Source organism: Hydractinia symbiolongicarpus, chromosome 9, assembly GCF_029227915.1.
Source record: "Hydractinia symbiolongicarpus strain clone_291-10 chromosome 9, HSymV2.1, whole genome shotgun sequence".
Lineage (NCBI taxonomy): Eukaryota > Metazoa > Cnidaria > Hydrozoa > Anthoathecata > Hydractiniidae > Hydractinia > Hydractinia symbiolongicarpus.
This window is the reverse complement of record NC_079883.1, coordinates 10,478,034-10,499,595: the sequence shown is the minus strand read 5'-3', so window position 1 is coordinate 10,499,595 and position 21,562 is coordinate 10,478,034. Positions and strand designations below refer to the sequence as shown.

Below are 21,562 nucleotides of genomic sequence, written 5' to 3'. Positions count from 1 at the left end.
TACAACTGTCACCGCGTACGGATGGACGGCGACATAGTAAAAATCACGGCTGTTGATTTAGCCGTAGGATGGAGAGCGACTGTAGCGAGTGGATGGTAACTTACATGAATGCTAACAAAGGCGACGATACTAAGTGCGTGATATTACTTTCCAATATGTCTGCGTACATTCCGTTTATCAACGCATTACGCCAGAACGTGCGCGCGCGTTACACAGTAGACCATGCAGCCGAAATGCGACAGTGCGACCCTGCCAGGAGTCGAACCTGGAATCCCCTGATTCGTAGTCAGATGCCTTATCCATTGGGCCACAGGGCCATGCTTATGACTTCGCCCCATCGTCATTTTGGCTTGCGCATTCGTTTTACTTACGACAGAATTCTTCGTGTTTGTAGCCATGAAAGAAAGGGACTTCTGTGAGTGAATTTTTTTACTGTGGTCTAATAAAAAAGTCGAAACGCAGTGCCCAATATATGAATTGCTCCTAATAGCCGGAAACAGGCCGTGTCGATGATGTAGGCCGACATACGCAACGCAAACCAAAGAACGCTTTATGAAAATCCTAACACGAGCGCGGAAGAAGCCCAAATTAACAGACTAGATGTAATGCTGAAGACCTCAAACTCCAGCAGCTTCTCTTGCAGACTATTGCGTCGTACTACAAATAAAAATTAACATGCTTTCGCATAGTCGCGGCACCCAAAACGGACATTATACGATGTACAGAAACACACATTTCTGTTTTCGCGCCAAATCAATTCCCGGGAGTGGTACTTTTACGTCCGCATACTTCGCACCGTCTTAAATTATATCTCATTTACACGGTAATGTTTAGTATACTTCTACTGTGATAACAAGCATCGTTTATCGTTGGATTGTTGTAAGAAAACATTAAAAATGAGTGAAGCAGCTTCTCCAAAGAAAATCGCACCCAAGAAGAAACCTGCTGCAAAGAAGACAGCTGATCACCCTAAATATGTGGACATGATCAAGGCTGCTATCGCTACCCTAAAGGAACGCGGTGGTTCATCTCGCCAAGCTATTACAAAATATATTCATGCAAATTACAAAGTTGCTGAAAACTCAGATCATCATCTGAAAATGGCTCTTAAACGAGGAGTAACATCAGGCGATTTGATTCAAACTAAAGGCACTGGTGCTTCTGGATCATTCAAGCTAGGTCAGGTAAAAAAAGAAAAACCTAAGAAAAAGGCCGCAGCAAAAAAGCCAACGGCAAAGAAGCCTACTGCAAAGAAAAGTACACCAAAAAAGAAGCCAGCAAAGAAGAGCACGCCAAAGAAAGCAGCAAAGAAGCCTGCCACAAAGAAAGCCTCGGCTAAGAAACCAGCAGCTAAGAAACCCACAAAGAAGCCTGTTGCTAAAAAACCTGCAGCAAAGAAGGTCAAAAAGACTCCCAAAAAGGCAGCAAAGAAGACCGCAAAAAAATAATTTGTGTGTATCTGGCTATTACATTAACAAACGGCTATTTTTATAGCCACACATTTACAAAAAAACATTATCTTGGTACAAAGTTAAACTTGTTTAAGTCACTTAAACAGTTAAAAAAGAGTAAATTTAAGATTAGATTCCCTAAGTTTAAGTATTTTCGTTTTTAAATTTCTTATTTTCTTGCTTTTACTTTTCTTGCCCTTCATATTTTTAACATTGTCAAACTTTATGTAGCATAAAATTTTTATGTAGCATAAAATTTAAACAGAAAGCAGGACAAAGTTTGATATAAAAAGCTAGCCGTAATATTTTTTATGGATGTGTGGCTATAAAAATAGCCGTTTTTTGTTTGGTAAGATGCTTAGGCACGTTCCCCACGAATTCTTCTTGCCAACTGGATGTCTTTAGGCATGATTGTAACTCGTTTTGCGTGAATGGCACACAAGTTAGTATCCTCGAACAAGCCAACAAGGTACGCTTCAGAAGCCTCTTGCAGAGCCATAACGGCTGTGCTCTGGAATCGCAGATCTGTTTTGAAGTCCTGAGCAATTTCTCGCACAAGACGCTGGAAAGGCAACTTGCGGATCAAGAGCTCGGTTGACTTCTGGTATCTTCTGATTTCTCTGAGAGCAACTGTACCAGGTCTGTAACGATGTGGTTTTTTCACTCCTCCAGTAGCTGGTGCGCTTTTCCTCGCAGCTTTAGTGGCGAGTTGTTTTCGTGGAGCCTTTCCTCCAGTAGATTTACGTGCAGTTTGCTTTGTACGAGCCATATTTTAAGAAGTCGATGTAGTACGGATACACAAGACGGTCTAAAATGCACTATCGCGCCAAAGTTTTATTTCTCATATTGATTGACAGCTAAGGTTCAAAACAAACCATTTGATTGGTGCTAAGAAAGTAATTTCTGATTGGCTGCATAATGACATTACGCTCATTACTTTAACATTTTTATAAAATCTGTGTTTTTTGGCTACGGGAAAACGGCTGTATCTTCTGATACACAAAAGCTTTTGACTTTTTTTTTTTTTAGTAAGTAGCAGAAGGTTTGGCGAATTCCAACGATGCCAAATTTATTGCCTTACTGAAACATTAAGACCACGAATTTTTAAAAAAACTACAGTTTTACTTAAAAAAATGTACAAAATGTTCGGAACATTTTGTAATGACGCAACTCTATTGGTTAATTAGGGTGTTTCCACGAGCAGTAGGTAATTTTATGGCCTCTTTTTAAAGCTGTCTGAATTCTGTTAACTCAAACGTTGTTTTTGTACTCGTTCTGTACGCAACTATATCAATATGTCTGGACGCGGAAAAGGAGGTAAAGGATTGGGAAAAGGAGGTGCTAAACGTCACCGAAAAATTCTTCGTGATAACATTCAGGGAATCACAAAACCTGCTATTCGGCGTCTTGCTCGACGAGGTCGTGTCAAACGTATCTCTGGCCTTATCTATGAGGAAACCAGAGGTGTACTGAAGGTTTTCTTAGAGAATGTTATTCGTGATGCTGTAACCTACACAGAGCACGCTAAACGCAAGACCGTTACCGCTATGGATGTTGTTTATGCCTTAAAACGTCAAGGAAGAACTCTTTACGGATTCGGAGGTTAAGCGTTGTCATTGCTCAACAAAAACGGCTATTTTTATAGCCACAAATCTTTTAAAACATTACTTTGTGCACGCTTCCAAATTACACAATGTGTAAAGTCTTGTCACAGTTACATTTATTGCTATACGATACTATGTCATATATGACACAAAAAAAATTTAGAAATACTTTGTAGGGTTAATTTGCCTGGGAGTGTTTCCGTGAAAAGCTGGGTTAAGTTAAATGTAAGCAATAACATGGATCAATGTACTTGTCTTTTCTGCAAGTACAGCTAATAATACGTATGAAAAGTGAAGCTAATCCACACACACATGGGGAAGTATTTTAAATGTAGGCTAGTGTTCTTAAGCACATTATTTAGAAGTTTTATTAACTTCGGTTAACTTGTAGTGACGCCAAGTAAATGTTTTTTTAAAGATGTGTGGTCTTAAAAAAGACCGTTTGTGTTTGGTAGACGTTGGTTTACTTGCTGCTTGTGTATTTTGTGACGGCTTTTGTTCCTTCACTGACTGCGTGTTTTGCAAGTTCTCCAGGCAAGAGAAGACGTACTGCGGTTTGAATTTCACGAGAAGAGATGGTCGACTTTTTGTTTTGAAGAGCCAAACGCGAAGCTTCGGAAGCAATGCGCTCAAAGATGTCGTTGACAAATGAGTTCATGATGCTCATAGCTTTGCTTGAAACTCCGACATCTGGGTGAACTTGTTTCAAAACATTGTAGATGTAAATAGCATAACTTTCCTTTCTCTTTCTCTTGCGTTTCTTTTCACCAGTTCCACCAATCTTTCCTCCTTTTTTGCCGGCTCTTTTTTCACCTTTCTTGGCTACTTTAGGTGCCTGTTTTCCTCCTTTAGCTGCTGCGTCAGACATGGTTAAAAATTTTTGCTACTTAACTTGTAAATAAGCATTAAACTGCAAGTCAAAACTTTTTGTTTATAAGTAAAAAAATCGGATCGAATTCGATCCGAAAACGCCGATACGCAATTTAATTGGTTAAAAAAAAAATCTTTTGTTTAATACTTAATTATGATTGGTTAAAAAAACATGATTTCGATCCTATTTTTATGATGAAAAAACGAGTAAAGTTTATTTCGTTAACACTTACGTTAAATATTCGTACGTTTTTGTATTAACTTACAAATCAAATCGCAGTTATGTCTGGACGTGGAAAAGGTGGAAAAGCTAAGGCTAAAGCCAAGACAAGATCCTCAAGAGCTGGACTTCAATTTCCAGTCGGTAGAGTGCATAGATTCCTTCGTAGAGGGCACTATGCTAACCGAATTGGATCTGGAGCACCAGTTTACTTAGCAGCCGTCTTGGAATATTTATCTGCTGAGATATTGGAGTTGGCTGGTAACGCAGCAAGAGACAACAAAAAAGCTAGGATTATTCCAAGACATTTACAATTGGCTGTTCGTAATGATGAAGAATTAAACAAACTTTTGAGCGGTGTAACCATTGCAGCTGGTGGTGTTTTGCCAAACATTCAAGCTGTCTTACTCCCAAAGAAGAACGACAAAGGACAGAAGAAGTAAACCGCTACACTCAGAAAACAACGGCTATTTTTATAGCCACACATCTTTAAAAAAACATTGTTTTTTTCACAAAACTATAACCTTAAAGTCTAATAGATAATCCATGCATACGCCTTGTCCTAAGTAACTCAAAGAAATTAAATAAAAAAATTTGATCACAACGTCAAAATAAATTGCACGTATTTGCACCTACTAATGTCTACGGCCATACCACGATGAACACACCCGTTCTCGTCTGATCACGGAAGTTAAGCATCGTCGGGCCGGGATAGTACTTGGATGGGGGACCGCCTGGGAACTCCCGGTGTCGTAGGCTTTTCATTTTCATTTGCTGTGATATATTTCTTGTTATAACAATTAAGGAACGTGGCGGTTGTTGAAAGTGTTTCCTATGACATTTTCCTACGACATTTTCAGGTGATAGTACGAGAAAAAAGAGCTTTCAAATGCATACAAACTCGATCTATTGCCGATCATCCAATAACCCTGACGGAATGGCAAATAAAATAAAATTCCGCCGCCTTCCGAGGACTTATATCGCAATCACGTTTCGTAACAGCCAAGCGAGGTTTTACCTTAGCGTTTAAGTCACCACCGACATTTGGCCGCGCAACTTTTCTAAGCTCATTCATTTTGACTTAAGGAGGGGGCGAGCGCGGACGCAGGCCCCCACTACCAGAAATTGTACGGTCGAGTTACTGACGTTTGCAGTAATCGCAGAGGTCAGCCCAAGCGTAGTGCAATGCAAGAGCCTCACTCTGGAAGAAAACCCTCATTGATCAGTCTTTACTTCCCCGTCAGGTAAGTATGAGTTGGAACTGCACCGTAGCATGAGGGTACCCTTCAAAGTTTGTTAATGCTTGTGGCTTGAGTGTGTTATAAACTGCCGTGTCGCGGGGCATAGGCTGTATTCTCCCCCAGTGTACGCGTTTTGTTCCCGCCGTAGACTATGCAGAGTGCCGTCGGAAAGAGGACTGCTATTATTCTTTTATTGCTTATGTGGGCCGCCATCGGTAATAGTGCAACACCAAGGCAACCCGTGGTCACGGCGTGAATGAATCCACCTCCATGACCCAAGGCCAAAAATCAGATTAATATACTGACCATTCAGAGAATGGCCTACCAGATATTAAACTGATAAGAACAGATACTACACTTGATCTTAGCCATTAGGCCGAGAAGCGATAAAGAACAAGCGTTGCCATGATAGGCATCGTCCACACACCGTAACTGCTTGTGGAGCATGTCACGTTACTGTAAAGCTTACAACTGTCACCGCGTACGGATGGACGGCGACATAGTAAAAATCACGGCTGTTGATTTAGCCGTAGGATGGAGAGCGACTGTAGCGAGTGGATGGTAACTTACATGAATGCTAACAAAGGCGACGATACTAAGTGCGTGATATTACTTTCCAATATGTCTGCGTACATTCCGTTTATCAACGCATTACGCCAGAACGTGCGCGCGCGTTACACAGTAGACCATGCAGCCGAAATGCGACAGTGCGACCCTGCCAGGAGTCGAACCTGGAATCCCCTGATTCGTAGTCAGATGCCTTATCCATTGGGCCACAGGGCCATGCTTATGACTTCGCCCCATCGTCATTTTGGCTTGCGCATTCGTTTTACTTACGACAGAATTCTTCGTGTTTGTAGCCATGAAAGAAAGGGACTTCTGTGAGTGAATTTTTTTACTGTGGTCTAATAAAAAAGTCGAAACGCAGTGCCCAATATATGAATTGCTCCTAATAGCCGGAAACAGGCCGTGTCGATGATGTAGGCCGACATACGCAACGCAAACCAAAGAACGCTTTATGAAAATCCTAACACGAGCGCGGAAGAAGCCCAAATTAACAGACTAGATGTAATGCTGAAGACCTCAAACTCCAGCAGCTTCTCTTGCAGACTATTGCGTCGTACTACAAATAAAAATTAACATGCTTTCGCATAGTCGCGGCACCCAAAACGGACATTATACGATGTACAGAAACACACATTTCTGTTTTCGCGCCAAATCAATTCCCGGGAGTGGTACTTTTACGTCCGCATACTTCGCACCGTCTTAAATTATATCTCATTTACACGGTAATGTTTAGTATACTTCTACTGTGATAACAAGCATCGTTTATCGTTGGATTGTTGTAAGAAAACATTAAAAATGAGTGAAGCAGCTTCTCCAAAGAAAATCGCACCCAAGAAGAAACCTGCTGCAAAGAAGACAGCTGATCACCCTAAATATGTGGACATGATCAAGGCTGCTATCGCTACCCTAAAGGAACGCGGTGGTTCATCTCGCCAAGCTATTACAAAATATATTCATGCAAATTACAAAGTTGCTGAAAACTCAGATCATCATCTGAAAATGGCTCTTAAACGAGGAGTAACATCAGGCGATTTGATTCAAACTAAAGGCACTGGTGCTTCTGGATCATTCAAGCTAGGTCAGGTAAAAAAAGAAAAACCTAAGAAAAAGGCCGCAGCAAAAAAGCCAACGGCAAAGAAGCCTACTGCAAAGAAAAGTACACCAAAAAAGAAGCCAGCAAAGAAGAGCACGCCAAAGAAAGCAGCAAAGAAGCCTGCCACAAAGAAAGCCTCGGCTAAGAAACCAGCAGCTAAGAAACCCACAAAGAAGCCTGTTGCTAAAAAACCTGCAGCAAAGAAGGTCAAAAAGACTCCCAAAAAGGCAGCAAAGAAGACCGCAAAAAAATAATTTGTGTGTATCTGGCTATTACATTAACAAACGGCTATTTTTATAGCCACACATTTACAAAAAAACATTATCTTGGTACAAAGTTAAACTTGTTTAAGTCACTTAAACAGTTAAAAAAGAGTAAATTTAAGATTAGATTCCCTAAGTTTAAGTATTTTCGTTTTTAAATTTCTTATTTTCTTGCTTTTACTTTTCTTGCCCTTCATATTTTTAACATTGTCAAACTTTATGTAGCATAAAATTTTTATGTAGCATAAAATTTAAACAGAAAGCAGGACAAAGTTTGATATAAAAAGCTAGCCGTAATATTTTTTATGGATGTGTGGCTATAAAAATAGCCGTTTTTTGTTTGGTAAGATGCTTAGGCACGTTCCCCACGAATTCTTCTTGCCAACTGGATGTCTTTAGGCATGATTGTAACTCGTTTTGCGTGAATGGCACACAAGTTAGTATCCTCGAACAAGCCAACAAGGTACGCTTCAGAAGCCTCTTGCAGAGCCATAACGGCTGTGCTCTGGAATCGCAGATCTGTTTTGAAGTCCTGAGCAATTTCTCGCACAAGACGCTGGAAAGGCAACTTGCGGATCAAGAGCTCGGTTGACTTCTGGTATCTTCTGATTTCTCTGAGAGCAACTGTACCAGGTCTGTAACGATGTGGTTTTTTCACTCCTCCAGTAGCTGGTGCGCTTTTCCTCGCAGCTTTAGTGGCGAGTTGTTTTCGTGGAGCCTTTCCTCCAGTAGATTTACGTGCAGTTTGCTTTGTACGAGCCATATTTTAAGAAGTCGATGTAGTACGGATACACAAGACGGTCTAAAATGCACTATCGCGCCAAAGTTTTATTTCTCATATTGATTGACAGCTAAGGTTCAAAACAAACCATTTGATTGGTGCTAAGAAAGTAATTTCTGATTGGCTGCATAATGACATTACGCTCATTACTTTAACATTTTTATAAAATCTGTGTTTTTTGGCTACGGGAAAACGGCTGTATCTTCTGATACACAAAAGCTTTTGACTTTTTTTTTTTTTAGTAAGTAGCAGAAGGTTTGGCGAATTCCAACGATGCCAAATTTATTGCCTTACTGAAACATTAAGACCACGAATTTTTAAAAAAACTACAGTTTTACTTAAAAAAATGTACAAAATGTTCGGAACATTTTGTAATGACGCAACTCTATTGGTTAATTAGGGTGTTTCCACGAGCAGTAGGTAATTTTATGGCCTCTTTTTAAAGCTGTCTGAATTCTGTTAACTCAAACGTTGTTTTTGTACTCGTTCTGTACGCAACTATATCAATATGTCTGGACGCGGAAAAGGAGGTAAAGGATTGGGAAAAGGAGGTGCTAAACGTCACCGAAAAATTCTTCGTGATAACATTCAGGGAATCACAAAACCTGCTATTCGGCGTCTTGCTCGACGAGGTGGTGTCAAACGTATCTCTGGCCTTATCTATGAGGAAACCAGAGGTGTACTGAAGGTTTTCTTAGAGAATGTTATTCGTGATGCTGTAACCTACACAGAGCACGCTAAACGCAAGACCGTTACCGCTATGGATGTTGTTTATGCCTTAAAACGTCAAGGAAGAACTCTTTACGGATTCGGAGGTTAAGCGTTGTCATTGCTCAACAAAAACGGCTATTTTTATAGCCACAAATCTTTTAAAACATTACCTTGTGCACGCTTCCAAATTACACAATGTGTAAAGTCTTGTCACAGTTACATTTATTGCTATACGATACTATGTCATATATGACACAAAAAAAATTTAGAAATACTTTGTAGGGTTAATTTGCCTGGGAGTGTTTCCGTGAAAAGCTGGGTTAAGTTAAATGTAAGCAATAACATGGATCAATGTACTTGTCTTTTCTGCAAGTACAGCTAATAATACGTATGAAAAGTGAAGCTAATCCACACACACATGGGGAAGTATTTTAAATGTAGGCTAGTGTTCTTAAGCACATTATTTAGAAGTTTTATTAACTTCGGTTAACTTGTAGTGACGCCAAGTAAATGTTTTTTTAAAGATGTGTGGTCTTAAAAAAGACCGTTTGTGTTTGGTAGACGTTGGTTTACTTGCTGCTTGTGTATTTTGTGACGGCTTTTGTTCCTTCACTGACTGCGTGTTTTGCAAGTTCTCCAGGCAAGAGAAGACGTACTGCGGTTTGAATTTCACGAGAAGAGATGGTCGACTTTTTGTTTTGAAGAGCCAAACGCGAAGCTTCGGAAGCAATGCGCTCAAAGATGTCGTTGACAAATGAGTTCATGATGCTCATAGCTTTGCTTGAAACTCCGACATCTGGGTGAACTTGTTTCAAAACATTGTAGATGTAAATAGCATAACTTTCCTTTCTCTTTCTCTTGCGTTTCTTTTCACCAGTTCCACCAATCTTTCCTCCTTTTTTGCCGGCTCTTTTTTCACCTTTCTTGGCTACTTTAGGTGCCTGTTTTCCTCCTTTAGCTGCTGCGTCAGACATGGTTAAAAATTTTTGCTACTTAACTTGTAAATAAGCATTAAACTGCAAGTCAAAACTTTTTGTTTATAAGTAAAAAAATCGGATCGAATTCGATCCGAAAACGCCGATACGCAATTTAATTGGTTAAAAAAAAAATCTTTTGTTTAATACTTAATTATGATTGGTTAAAAAAACATGATTTCGATCCTATTTTTATGATGAAAAAACGAGTAAAGTTTATTTCGTTAACACTTACGTTAAATATTCGTACGTTTTTGTATTAACTTACAAATCAAATCGCAGTTATGTCTGGACGTGGAAAAGGTGGAAAAGCTAAGGCTAAAGCCAAGACAAGATCCTCAAGAGCTGGACTTCAATTTCCAGTCGGTAGAGTGCATAGATTCCTTCGTAGAGGGCACTATGCTAACCGAATTGGATCTGGAGCACCAGTTTACTTAGCAGCCGTCTTGGAATATTTATCTGCTGAGATATTGGAGTTGGCTGGTAACGCAGCAAGAGACAACAAAAAAGCTAGGATTATTCCAAGACATTTACAATTGGCTGTTCGTAATGATGAAGAATTAAACAAACTTTTGAGCGGTGTAACCATTGCAGCTGGTGGTGTTTTGCCAAACATTCAAGCTGTCTTACTCCCAAAGAAGAACGACAAAGGACAGAAGAAGTAAACCGCTACACTCAGAAAACAACGGCTATTTTTATAGCCACACATCTTTAAAAAAACATTGTTTTTTTCACAAAACTATAACCTTAAAGTCTAATAGATAATCCATGCATACGCCTTGTCCTAAGTAACTCAAAGAAATTAAATAAAAAAATTTGATCACAACGTCAAAATAAATTGCACGTATTTGCACCTACTAATGTCTACGGCCATACCACGATGAACACACCCGTTCTCGTCTGATCACGGAAGTTAAGCATCGTCGGGCCGGGATAGTACTTGGATGGGGGACCGCCTGGGAACTCCCGGTGTCGTAGGCTTTTCATTTTCATTTGCTGTGATATATTTCTTGTTATAACAATTAAGGAACGTGGCGGTTGTTGAAAGTGTTTCCTATGACATTTTCCTACGACATTTTCAGGTGATAGTACGAGAAAAAAGAGCTTTCAAATGCATACAAACTCGATCTATTGCCGATCATCCAATAACCCTGACGGAATGGCAAATAAAATAAAATTCCGCCGCCTTCCGAGGACTTATATCGCAATCACGTTTCGTAACAGCCAAGCGAGGTTTTACCTTAGCGTTTAAGTCACCACCGACATTTGGCCGCGCAACTTTTCTAAGCTCATTCATTTTGACTTAAGGAGGGGGCGAGCGCGGACGCAGGCCCCCACTACCAGAAATTGTACGGTCGAGTTACTGACGTTTGCAGTAATCGCAGAGGTCAGCCCAAGCGTAGTGCAATGCAAGAGCCTCACTCTGGAAGAAAACCCTCATTGATCAGTCTTTACTTCCCCGTCAGGTAAGTATGAGTTGGAACTGCACCGTAGCATGAGGGTACCCTTCAAAGTTTGTTAATGCTTGTGGCTTGAGTGTGTTATAAACTGCCGTGTCGCGGGGCATAGGCTGTATTCTCCCCCAGTGTACGCGTTTTGTTCCCGCCGTAGACTATGCAGAGTGCCGTCGGAAAGAGGACTGCTATTATTCTTTTATTGCTTATGTGGGCCGCCATCGGTAATAGTGCAACACCAAGGCAACCCGTGGTCACGGCGTGAATGAATCCACCTCCATGACCCAAGGCCAAAAATCAGATTAATATACTGACCATTCAGAGAATGGCCTACCAGATATTAAACTGATAAGAACAGATACTACACTTGATCTTAGCCATTAGGCCGAGAAGCGATAAAGAACAAGCGTTGCCATGATAGGCATCGTCCACACACCGTAACTGCTTGTGGAGCATGTCACGTTACTGTAAAGCTTACAACTGTCACCGCGTACGGATGGACGGCGACATAGTAAAAATCACGGCTGTTGATTTAGCCGTAGGATGGAGAGCGACTGTAGCGAGTGGATGGTAACTTACATGAATGCTAACAAAGGCGACGATACTAAGTGCGTGATATTACTTTCCAATATGTCTGCGTACATTCCGTTTATCAACGCATTACGCCAGAACGTGCGCGCGCGTTACACAGTAGACCATGCAGCCGAAATGCGACAGTGCGACCCTGCCAGGAGTCGAACCTGGAATCCCCTGATTCGTAGTCAGATGCCTTATCCATTGGGCCACAGGGCCATGCTTATGACTTCGCCCCATCGTCATTTTGGCTTGCGCATTCGTTTTACTTACGACAGAATTCTTCGTGTTTGTAGCCATGAAAGAAAGGGACTTCTGTGAGTGAATTTTTTTACTGTGGTCTAATAAAAAAGTCGAAACGCAGTGCCCAATATATGAATTGCTCCTAATAGCCGGAAACAGGCCGTGTCGATGATGTAGGCCGACATACGCAACGCAAACCAAAGAACGCTTTATGAAAATCCTAACACGAGCGCGGAAGAAGCCCAAATTAACAGACTAGATGTAATGCTGAAGACCTCAAACTCCAGCAGCTTCTCTTGCAGACTATTGCGTCGTACTACAAATAAAAATTAACATGCTTTCGCATAGTCGCGGCACCCAAAACGGACATTATACGATGTACAGAAACACACATTTCTGTTTTCGCGCCAAATCAATTCCCGGGAGTGGTACTTTTACGTCCGCATACTTCGCACCGTCTTAAATTATATCTCATTTACACGGTAATGTTTAGTATACTTCTACTGTGATAACAAGCATCGTTTATCGTTGGATTGTTGTAAGAAAACATTAAAAATGAGTGAAGCAGCTTCTCCAAAGAAAATCGCACCCAAGAAGAAACCTGCTGCAAAGAAGACAGCTGATCACCCTAAATATGTGGACATGATCAAGGCTGCTATCGCTACCCTAAAGGAACGCGGTGGTTCATCTCGCCAAGCTATTACAAAATATATTCATGCAAATTACAAAGTTGCTGAAAACTCAGATCATCATCTGAAAATGGCTCTTAAACGAGGAGTAACATCAGGCGATTTGATTCAAACTAAAGGCACTGGTGCTTCTGGATCATTCAAGCTAGGTCAGGTAAAAAAAGAAAAACCTAAGAAAAAGGCCGCAGCAAAAAAGCCAACGGCAAAGAAGCCTACTGCAAAGAAAAGTACACCAAAAAAGAAGCCAGCAAAGAAGAGCACGCCAAAGAAAGCAGCAAAGAAGCCTGCCACAAAGAAAGCCTCGGCTAAGAAACCAGCAGCTAAGAAACCCACAAAGAAGCCTGTTGCTAAAAAACCTGCAGCAAAGAAGGTCAAAAAGACTCCCAAAAAGGCAGCAAAGAAGACCGCAAAAAAATAATTTGTGTGTATCTGGCTATTACATTAACAAACGGCTATTTTTATAGCCACACATTTACAAAAAAACATTATCTTGGTACAAAGTTAAACTTGTTTAAGTCACTTAAACAGTTAAAAAAGAGTAAATTTAAGATTAGATTCCCTAAGTTTAAGTATTTTCGTTTTTAAATTTCTTATTTTCTTGCTTTTACTTTTCTTGCCCTTCATATTTTTAACATTGTCAAACTTTATGTAGCATAAAATTTTTATGTAGCATAAAATTTAAACAGAAAGCAGGACAAAGTTTGATATAAAAAGCTAGCCGTAATATTTTTTATGGATGTGTGGCTATAAAAATAGCCGTTTTTTGTTTGGTAAGATGCTTAGGCACGTTCCCCACGAATTCTTCTTGCCAACTGGATGTCTTTAGGCATGATTGTAACTCGTTTTGCGTGAATGGCACACAAGTTAGTATCCTCGAACAAGCCAACAAGGTACGCTTCAGAAGCCTCTTGCAGAGCCATAACGGCTGTGCTCTGGAATCGCAGATCTGTTTTGAAGTCCTGAGCAATTTCTCGCACAAGACGCTGGAAAGGCAACTTGCGGATCAAGAGCTCGGTTGACTTCTGGTATCTTCTGATTTCTCTGAGAGCAACTGTACCAGGTCTGTAACGATGTGGTTTTTTCACTCCTCCAGTAGCTGGTGCGCTTTTCCTCGCAGCTTTAGTGGCGAGTTGTTTTCGTGGAGCCTTTCCTCCAGTAGATTTACGTGCAGTTTGCTTTGTACGAGCCATATTTTAAGAAGTCGATGTAGTACGGATACACAAGACGGTCTAAAATGCACTATCGCGCCAAAGTTTTATTTCTCATATTGATTGACAGCTAAGGTTCAAAACAAACCATTTGATTGGTGCTAAGAAAGTAATTTCTGATTGGCTGCATAATGACATTACGCTCATTACTTTAACATTTTTATAAAATCTGTGTTTTTTGGCTACGGGGAAAACGGCTGTATCTTCTGATACACAAAAGCTTTTGACTTTTTTTTTTTTTTAGTAAGTAGCAGAAGGTTTGGCGAATTCCAACGATGCCAAATTTATTGCCTTACTGAAACATTAAGACCACGAATTTTTAAAAAAACTACAGTTTTACTTAAAAAAATGTACAAAATGTTCGGAACATTTTGTAATGACGCAACTCTATTGGTTAATTAGGGTGTTTCCACGAGCAGTAGGTAATTTTATGGCCTCTTTTTAAAGCTGTCTGAATTCTGTTAACTCAAACGTTGTTTTTGTACTCGTTCTGTACGCAACTATATCAATATGTCTGGACGCGGAAAAGGAGGTAAAGGATTGGGAAAAGGAGGTGCTAAACGTCACCGAAAAATTCTTCGTGATAACATTCAGGGAATCACAAAACCTGCTATTCGGCGTCTTGCTCGACGAGGTGGTGTCAAACGTATCTCTGGCCTTATCTATGAGGAAACCAGAGGTGTACTGAAGGTTTTCTTAGAGAATGTTATTCGTGATGCTGTAACCTACACAGAGCACGCTAAACGCAAGACCGTTACCGCTATGGATGTTGTTTATGCCTTAAAACGTCAAGGAAGAACTCTTTACGGATTCGGAGGTTAAGCGTTGTCATTGCTCAACAAAAACGGCTATTTTTATAGCCACAAATCTTTTAAAACATTACTTTGTGCACGCTTCCAAATTACACAATGTGTAAAGTCTTGTCACAGTTACATTTATTGCTATACGATACTATGTCATATATGACACAAAAAAAATTTAGAAATACTTTGTAGGGTTAATTTGCCTGGGAGTGTTTCCGTGAAAAGCTGGGTTAAGTTAAATGTAAGCAATAACATGGATCAATGTACTTGTCTTTTCTGCAAGTACAGCTAATAATACGTATGAAAAGTGAAGCTAATCCACACACACATGGGGAAGTATTTTAAATGTAGGCTAGTGTTCTTAAGCACATTATTTAGAAGTTTTATTAACTTCGGTTAACTTGTAGTGACGCCAAGTAAATGTTTTTTTAAAGATGTGTGGTCTTAAAAAAGACCGTTTGTGTTTGGTAGACGTTGGTTTACTTGCTGCTTGTGTATTTTGTGACGGCTTTTGTTCCTTCACTGACTGCGTGTTTTGCAAGTTCTCCAGGCAAGAGAAGACGTACTGCGGTTTGAATTTCACGAGAAGAGATGGTCGACTTTTTGTTTTGAAGAGCCAAACGCGAAGCTTCGGAAGCAATGCGCTCAAAGATGTCGTTGACAAATGAGTTCATGATGCTCATAGCTTTGCTTGAAACTCCGACATCTGGGTGAACTTGTTTCAAAACATTGTAGATGTAAATAGCATAACTTTCCTTTCTCTTTCTCTTGCGTTTCTTTTCACCAGTTCCACCAATCTTTCCTCCTTTTTTGCCGGCTCTTTTTTCACCTTTCTTGGCTACTTTAGGTGCCTGTTTTCCTCCTTTAGCTGCTGCGTCAGACATGGTTAAAAATTTTTGCTACTTAACTTGTAAATAAGCATTAAACTGCAAGTCAAAACTTTTTGTTTATAAGTAAAAAAATCGGATCGAATTCGATCCGAAAACGCCGATACGCAATTTAATTGGTTAAAAAAAAAATCTTTTGTTTAATACTTAATTATGATTGGTTAAAAAAACATGATTTCGATCCTATTTTTATGATGAAAAAACGAGTAAAGTTTATTTCGTTAACACTTACGTTAAATATTCGTACGTTTTTGTATTAACTTACAAATCAAATCGCAGTTATGTCTGGACGTGGAAAAGGTGGAAAAGCTAAGGCTAAAGCCAAGACAAGATCCTCAAGAGCTGGACTTCAATTTCCAGTCGGTAGAGTGCATAGATTCCTTCGTAGAGGGCACTATGCTAACCGAATTGGATCTGGAGCACCAGTTTACTTAGCAGCCGTCTTGGAATATTTATCTGCTGAGATATTGGAGTTGGCTGGTAACGCAGCAAGAGACAACAAAAAAGCTAGGATTATTCCAAGACATTTACAATTGGCTGTTCGTAATGATGAAGAATTAAACAAACTTTTGAGCGGTGTAACCATTGCAGCTGGTGGTGTTTTGCCAAACATTCAAGCTGTCTTACTCCCAAAGAAGAACGACAAAGGACAGAAGAAGTAAACCGCTACACTCAGAAAACAACGGCTATTTTTATAGCCACACATCTTTAAAAAAACATTGTTTTTTTCACAAAACTATAACCTTAAAGTCTAATAGATAATCCATGCATACGCCTTGTCCTAAGTAACTCAAAGAAATTAAATAAAAAAATTTGATCACAACGTCAAAATAAATTGCACGTATTTGCACCTACTAATGTCTACGGCCATACCACGATGAACACACCCGTTCTCGTCTGATCACGGAAGTTAAGCATCGTCGGGCCGGGATAGTACTTGGATGGGGGACCGCCTGGGAACTCCCGGTGTCGTAGGCTTTTCATTTTCATTTGCTGTGATATATTTCTTGTTATAACAATTAAGGAACGTGGCGGTTGTTGAAAGTGTTTCCTATGACATTTTCCTACGACATTTTCAGGTGATAGTACGAGAAAAAAGAGCTTTCAAATGCATACAAACTCGATCTATTGCCGATCATCCAATAACCCTGACGGAATGGCAAATAAAATAAAATTCCGCCGCCTTCCGAGGACTTATATCGCAATCACGTTTCGTAACAGCCAAGCGAGGTTTTACCTTAGCGTTTAAGTCACCACCGACATTTGGCCGCGCAACTTTTCTAAGCTCATTCATTTTGACTTAAGGAGGGGGCGAGCGCGGACGCAGGCCCCCACTACCAGAAATTGTACGGTCGAGTTACTGACGTTTGCAGTAATCGCAGAGGTCAGCCCAAGCGTAGTGCAATGCAAGAGCCTCACTCTGGAAGAAAACCCTCATTGATCAGTCTTTACTTCCCCGTCAGGTAAGTATGAGTTGGAACTGCACCGTAGCATGAGGGTACCCTTCAAAGTTTGTTAATGCTTGTGGCTTGAGTGTGTTATAAACTGCCGTGTCGCGGGGCATAGGCTGTATTCTCCCCCAGTGTACGCGTTTTGTTCCCGCCGTAGACTATGCAGAGTGCCGTCGGAAAGAGGACTGCTATTATTCTTTTATTGCTTATGTGGGCCGCCATCGGTAATAGTGCAACACCAAGGCAACCCGTGGTCACGGCGTGAATGAATCCACCTCCATGACCCAAGGCCAAAAATCAGATTAATATACTGACCATTCAGAGAATGGCCTACCAGATATTAAACTGATAAGAACAGATACTACACTTGATCTTAGCCATTAGGCCGAGAAGCGATAAAGAACAAGCGTTGCCATGATAGGCATCGTCCACACACCGTAACTGCTTGTGGAGCATGTCACGTTACTGTAAAGCTTACAACTGTCACCGCGTACGGATGGACGGCGACATAGTAAAAATCACGGCTGTTGATTTAGCCGTAGGATGGAGAGCGACTGTAGCGAGTGGATGGTAACTTACATGAATGCTAACAAAGGCGACGATACTAAGTGCGTGATATTACTTTCCAATATGTCTGCGTACATTCCGTTTATCAACGCATTACGCCAGAACGTGCGCGCGCGTTACACAGTAGACCATGCAGCCGAAATGCGACAGTGCGACCCTGCCAGGAGTCGAACCTGGAATCCCCTGATTCGTAGTCAGATGCCTTATCCATTGGGCCACAGGGCCATGCTTATGACTTCGCCCCATCGTCATTTTGGCTTGCGCATTCGTTTTACTTACGACAGAATTCTTCGTGTTTGTAGCCATGAAAGAAAGGGACTTCTGTGAGTGAATTTTTTTACTGTGGTCTAATAAAAAAGTCGAAACGCAGTGCCCAATATATGAATTGCTCCTAATAGCCGGAAACAGGCCGTGTCGATGATGTAGGCCGACATACGCAACGCAAACCAAAGAACGCTTTATGAAAATCCTAACACGAGCGCGGAAGAAGCCCAAATTAACAGACTAGATGTAATGCTGAAGACCTCAAACTCCAGCAGCTTCTCTTGCAGACTATTGCGTCGTACTACAAATAAAAATTAACATGCTTTCGCATAGTCGCGGCACCCAAAACGGACATTATACGATGTACAGAAACACACATTTCTGTTTTCGCGCCAAATCAATTCCCGGGAGTGGTACTTTTACGTCCGCATACTTCGCACCGTCTTAAATTATATCTCATTTACACGGTAATGTTTAGTATACTTCTACTGTGATAACAAGCATCGTTTATCGTTGGATTGTTGTAAGAAAACATTAAAAATGAGTGAAGCAGCTTCTCCAAAGAAAATCGCACCCAAGAAGAAACCTGCTGCAAAGAAGACAGCTGATCACCCTAAATATGTGGACATGATCAAGGCTGCTATCGCTACCCTAAAGGAACGCGGTGGTTCATCTCGCCAAGCTATTACAAAATATATTCATGCAAATTACAAAGTTGCTGAAAACTCAGATCATCATCTGAAAATGGCTCTTAAACGAGGAGTAACATCAGGCGATTTGATTCAAACTAAAGGCACTGGTGCTTCTGGATCATTCAAGCTAGGTCAGGTAAAAAAAGAAAAACCTAAGAAAAAGGCCGCAGCAAAAAAGCCAACGGCAAAGAAGCCTACTGCAAAGAAAAGTACACCAAAAAAGAAGCCAGCAAAGAAGAGCACGCCAAAGAAAGCAGCAAAGAAGCCTGCCACAAAGAAAGCCTCGGCTAAGAAACCAGCAGCTAAGAAACCCACAAAGAAGCCTGTTGCTAAAAAACCTGCAGCAAAGAAGGTCAAAAAGACTCCCAAAAAGGCAGCAAAGAAGACCGCAAAAAAATAATTTGTGTGTATCTGGCTATTACATTAACAAACGGCTATTTTTATAGCCACACATTTACAAAAAAACATTATCTTGGTACAAAGTTAAACTTGTTTAAGTCACTTAAACAGTTAAAAAAGAGTAAATTTAAGATTAGATTCCCTAAGTTTAAGTATTTTCGTTTTTAAATTTCTTATTTTCTTGCTTTTACTTTTCTTGCCCTTCATATTTTTAACATTGTCAAACTTTATGTAGCATAAAATTTTTATGTAGCATAAAATTTAAACAGAAAGCAGGACAAAGTTTGATATAAAAAGCTAGCCGTAATATTTTTTATGGATGTGTGGCTATAAAAATAGCCGTTTTTTGTTTGGTAAGATGCTTAGGCACGTTCCCCACGAATTCTTCTTGCCAACTGGATGTCTTTAGGCATGATTGTAACTCGTTTTGCGTGAATGGCACACAAGTTAGTATCCTCGAACAAGCCAACAAGGTACGCTTCAGAAGCCTCTTGCAGAGCCATAACGGCTGTGCTCTGGAATCGCAGATCTGTTTTGAAGTCCTGAGCAATTTCTCGCACAAGACGCTGGAAAGGCAACTTGCGGATCAAGAGCTCGGTTGACTTCTGGTATCTTCTGATTTCTCTGAGAGCAACTGTACCAGGTCTGTAACGATGTGGTTTTTTCACTCCTCCAGTAGCTGGTGCGCTTTTCCTCGCAGCTTTAGTGGCGAGTTGTTTTCGTGGAGCCTTTCCTCCAGTAGATTTACGTGCAGTTTGCTTTGTACGAGCCATATTTTAAGAAGTCGATGTAGTACGGATACACAAGACGGTCTAAAATGCACTATCGCGCCAAAGTTTTATTTCTCATATTGATTGACAGCTAAGGTTCAAAACAAACCATTTGATTGGTGCTAAGAAAGTAATTTCTGATTGGCTGCATAATGACATTACGCTCATTACTTTAACATTTTTATAAAATCTGTGTTTTTTGGCTACGGGAAAACGGCTGTATCTTCTGATACACAAAAGCTTTTGACTTTTTTTTTTTTTAGTAAGTAGCAGAAGGTTTGGCGAATTCCAACGATGCCAAATTTATTGCCTTACTGAAACATTAAGACCACGAATTTTTAAAAAAACTACAGTTTTACTTAAAAAAATGTACAAAATGTTCGGAACATTTTGTAATGACGCAACTCTATTGGTTAATTAGGGTGTTTCCACGAGCAGTAGGTAATTTTATGGCCTCTTTTTAAAGCTGTCTGAATTCTGTTAACTCAAACGTTGTTTTTGTACTCGTTCTGTACGCAACTATATCAATATGTCTGGACGCGGAAAAGGAGGTAAAGGATTGGGAAAAGGAGGTGCTAAACGTCACCGAAAAATTCTTCGTGATAACATTCAGGGAATCACAAAACCTGCTATTCGGCGTCTTGCTCGACGAGGTGGTGTCAAACGTATCTCTGGCCTTATCTATGAGGAAACCAGAGGTGTACTGAAGGTTTTCTTAGAGAATGTTATTCGTGATGCTGTAACCTACACAGAGCACGCTAAACGCAAGACCGTTACCGCTATGGATGTTGTTTATGCCTTAAAACGTCAAGGAAGAACTCTTTACGGATTCGGAGGTTAAGCGTTGTCATTGCTCAACAAAAACGGCTATTTTTATAGCCACAAATCTTTTAAAACATTACTTTGTGCACGCTTCCAAATTACACAATGTGTAAAGTCTTGTCACAGTTACATTTATTGCTATACGATACTATGTCATATATGACACAAAAAAAATTTAGAAATACTTTGTAGGGTTAATTTGCCTGGGAGTGTTTCCGTGAAAAGCTGGGTTAAGTTAAATGTAAGCAATAACATGGATCAATGTACTTGTCTTTTCTGCAAGTACAGCTAATAATACGTATGAAAAGTGAAGCTAATCCACACACACATGGGGAAGTATTTTAAATGTAGGCTAGTGTTCTTAAGCACATTATTTAGAAGTTTTATTAACTTCGGTTAACTTGTAGTGACGCCAAGTAAATGTTTTTTTAAAGATGTGTGGTCTTAAAAAAGACCGTTTGTGTTTGGTAGACGTTGGTTTACTTGCTGCTTGTGTATTTTGTGACGGCTTTTGTTCCTTCACTGACTGCGTGTTTTGCAAGTTCTCCAGGCAAGAGAAGACGTACTGCGGTTTGAATTTCACGAGAAGAGATGGTCGACTTTTTGTTTTGAAGAGCCAAACGCGAAGCTTCGGAAGCAATGCGCTCAAAGATGTCGTTGACAAATGAGTTCATGATGCTCATAGCTTTGCTTGAAACTCCGACATCTGGGTGAACTTGTTTCAAAACATTGTAGATGTAAATAGCATAACTTTCCTTTCTCTTTCTCTTGCGTTTCTTTTCACCAGTTCCACCAATCTTTCCTCCTTTTTTGCCGGCTCTTTTTTCACCTTTCTTGGCTACTTTAGGTGCCTGTTTTCCTCCTTTAGCTGCTGCGTCAGACATGGTTAAAAATTTTTGCTACTTAACTTGTAAATAAGCATTAAACTGCAAGTCAAAACTTTTTGTTTATAAGTAAAAAAATCG

General features: G+C 40.2%; 13 non-coding genes across 13 annotated transcripts; 3 read left to right on the top strand and 10 right to left on the bottom strand.

Moving 5' to 3' along the window:
- Positions 1–244: 244 nt before the first annotated feature.
- Positions 245–317, bottom strand: Trnar-acg (transfer RNA arginine (anticodon ACG)). Its single transcript has one exon. It is a non-coding gene; the product is annotated as a tRNA-Arg (tRNA).
- A 4,468-nt stretch (positions 318–4,785) lies between these two features.
- Positions 4,786–4,904, top strand: LOC130658145 (5S ribosomal RNA). The gene has a single exon (XR_008985361.1). It is a non-coding gene; the product is annotated as a 5S ribosomal RNA (ribosomal RNA).
- A 328-nt stretch (positions 4,905–5,232) lies between these two features.
- Positions 5,233–5,397, bottom strand: LOC130660106 (U1 spliceosomal RNA). Its single transcript, XR_008987308.1, has one exon. It is a non-coding gene; the product is annotated as a U1 spliceosomal RNA (small nuclear RNA).
- Positions 5,398–5,582: 185 nt separating this feature from the next.
- Positions 5,583–5,774, bottom strand: LOC130661150 (U2 spliceosomal RNA). Its single transcript, XR_008988345.1, has one exon. It is a non-coding gene; the product is annotated as a U2 spliceosomal RNA (small nuclear RNA).
- Positions 5,775–6,096: 322 nt separating this feature from the next.
- Positions 6,097–6,169, bottom strand: Trnar-acg (transfer RNA arginine (anticodon ACG)). Its single transcript has one exon. It is a non-coding gene; the product is annotated as a tRNA-Arg (tRNA).
- A 4,468-nt stretch (positions 6,170–10,637) lies between these two features.
- On the top strand, positions 10,638–10,756 carry LOC130658144 (5S ribosomal RNA). Its single transcript, XR_008985360.1, has one exon. It is a non-coding gene; the product is annotated as a 5S ribosomal RNA (ribosomal RNA).
- Positions 10,757–11,084: 328 nt separating this feature from the next.
- Positions 11,085–11,249, bottom strand: LOC130660105 (U1 spliceosomal RNA). The gene has a single exon (XR_008987307.1). It is a non-coding gene; the product is annotated as a U1 spliceosomal RNA (small nuclear RNA).
- A 185-nt stretch (positions 11,250–11,434) lies between these two features.
- On the bottom strand, positions 11,435–11,626 carry LOC130661149 (U2 spliceosomal RNA). The gene has a single exon (XR_008988344.1). It is a non-coding gene; the product is annotated as a U2 spliceosomal RNA (small nuclear RNA).
- Positions 11,627–11,948: 322 nt separating this feature from the next.
- On the bottom strand, positions 11,949–12,021 carry Trnar-acg (transfer RNA arginine (anticodon ACG)). Its single transcript has one exon. It is a non-coding gene; the product is annotated as a tRNA-Arg (tRNA).
- Positions 12,022–16,491: 4,470 nt separating this feature from the next.
- On the top strand, positions 16,492–16,610 carry LOC130658141 (5S ribosomal RNA). Its single transcript, XR_008985358.1, has one exon. It is a non-coding gene; the product is annotated as a 5S ribosomal RNA (ribosomal RNA).
- Positions 16,611–16,938: 328 nt separating this feature from the next.
- LOC130660104 (U1 spliceosomal RNA) lies at positions 16,939–17,103 on the bottom strand. Its single transcript, XR_008987306.1, has one exon. It is a non-coding gene; the product is annotated as a U1 spliceosomal RNA (small nuclear RNA).
- Positions 17,104–17,288: 185 nt separating this feature from the next.
- LOC130661148 (U2 spliceosomal RNA) lies at positions 17,289–17,480 on the bottom strand. Its single transcript, XR_008988343.1, has one exon. It is a non-coding gene; the product is annotated as a U2 spliceosomal RNA (small nuclear RNA).
- A 322-nt stretch (positions 17,481–17,802) lies between these two features.
- Trnar-acg (transfer RNA arginine (anticodon ACG)) lies at positions 17,803–17,875 on the bottom strand. Its single transcript has one exon. It is a non-coding gene; the product is annotated as a tRNA-Arg (tRNA).
- Between the last annotated feature and the right edge of the window lie 3,687 nt (positions 17,876–21,562).